Genomic DNA, 1939 nt, shown 5'->3' on the forward strand with positions numbered 1-1939 from the left:
AGACCCTCACACAACAATAAGATAGAGAGAGACCCTCACACAACAATAAGATAGGGAGAGTCCCTCACACAACAATAAGATAGAGAGAGACCCTCACACAACAATAAGATAGAGAGAGACCCTCACACAACAATAAGATAGAGAGAGACCCTCACACAACAATAAGATAGAGAGAGACCCTCACACAACATTTACATTTACATTTAAGTCATTTAGCAGACGCTCTTATCCAGAGCGACTTACAAATTGGTGCATACACCTTATGACAACCAGTGGAACAGCCACTTGCATCTAAATCTTGTTGGGGGAGAAGGGGGGTGAGAAGGATTACTTACCCTTACTTACCCTATCCTAGGTATTCCTTGAAGAGGTGGGGTTTCAGGTGTCTCCGGAAGGTGGTGATTGACTCCGCTGTCCTGGCGTCGTGAGGGAGTTTGTTCCACCATTGGGGGCCAGAGCAGCGAACAGTTTTGACTGGGCTGAGCGGGAACTGTACTTCCTCAGTGGTAGGGAGGCGAGCAGGCCAGAGGTGGATGAACGCAGTGCCCTTGTTTGGGTGTAGGGCCTGATCAGAGCCTGGAGGTACTGAGGTGCCGTTCCCCTCACAGCTCCGTAGGCGAGCACCATGGTCTTGTAGCGGATGCGAGCTTCAACTGGAAGCCAGTGGAGAGAGCGGAGGAGCGGGGTGACGTGAGAGAACTTGGGAAGGTTGAACACCAGACGGGCTGCGGCGTTCTGGATGAGTTGTAGGGGTTTAATGGCACAGGCAGGGAGCCCAGCCAACAGCGAGTTGCAGTAATCAAGACGGGAGATGACAAGTGCCTGGATTAGGACCTGCGCCGCTTCCTGTGTGAGGCAGGGTCGTACTCTGCGGATGTTGTAGAGCATGAACCTACAGGAACGGGACACCGCCTTGATGTTAGTTGAGAACGTCAGGGTGTTGTCCAGGATCACGCCAAGGTTCTTAGCGCTCTGGGAGGAGGACACAATGGAGTTGTCAACCGTGATGGCGAGATCATGGAACGGGCAGTCCTTCCCCGGGAGGAAGAGGAGCTCCGTCTTGCTGAGGTTCAGCTTGAGGTGGTGATCCGTCATCCACACTGATATGTCTGCCAGACATGCAGAGATGCGATTCGCCACCTGGTCATCAGAAGGGGGAAAGGAGAAGATTAATTGTGTGTCGTCTGCATAGCAATGATAGGAGAGACCATCACACACAACAATAAGATAGGGAGAGTCCCTCACACAACAATAAGATAGAGAGAGACCCTCACACAACAATAAGATAGAGAGAGACCCTCACACAACAATAAGATAGAGAGAGTCCCTCACACAACAATAAGATAGAGAGACCCTCACACAACAATAAGATAGAGAGAGACCCTCACACAACAATAAGATAGAGAGAGTCCCTCACACAACAATAAGATAGAGAGACCCTCACACAACAATAAGATAGAGAGAGACCCTCACACAACAATAAGATAGAGAGAGTCCCTCACACAACAATAAGATAGAGAGACCCTCACACAACAATAAGATAGGGAGAGTCCCTCACACAACAATAAGATAGGGAGAGACCCTCACACAACAATAAGATAGGGAGAGACCCTCACACAACAATAAGATAGAGAGACCCTCACACAACAATAAGATAGGGAGAGACCCTCACACAACAATAAGATAGAGAGAGACCCTCACACAACAATAAGATAGGGAGAGTCCCTCACACAACAATAAGATAGAGAGAGACCCTCACACAACAATAAGATAGGGAGAGTCCCTCACACAACAATAAGATAGAGAGAGACCCTCACACAACAATAAGATAGGGAGAGTCCCTCACACAACAATAAGATAGAGAGAGTCCCTCACACAACAATAAGATAGGGAGAGACCCTCACACAACAATAAGATAGGGAGAGACCCTCACACAACA

This window comes from Oncorhynchus keta, unplaced genomic scaffold (assembly GCF_023373465.1).
Source record: "Oncorhynchus keta strain PuntledgeMale-10-30-2019 unplaced genomic scaffold, Oket_V2 Un_contig_5308_pilon_pilon, whole genome shotgun sequence".
Taxonomy (NCBI): Eukaryota; Metazoa; Chordata; class Actinopteri; order Salmoniformes; family Salmonidae; genus Oncorhynchus; species Oncorhynchus keta.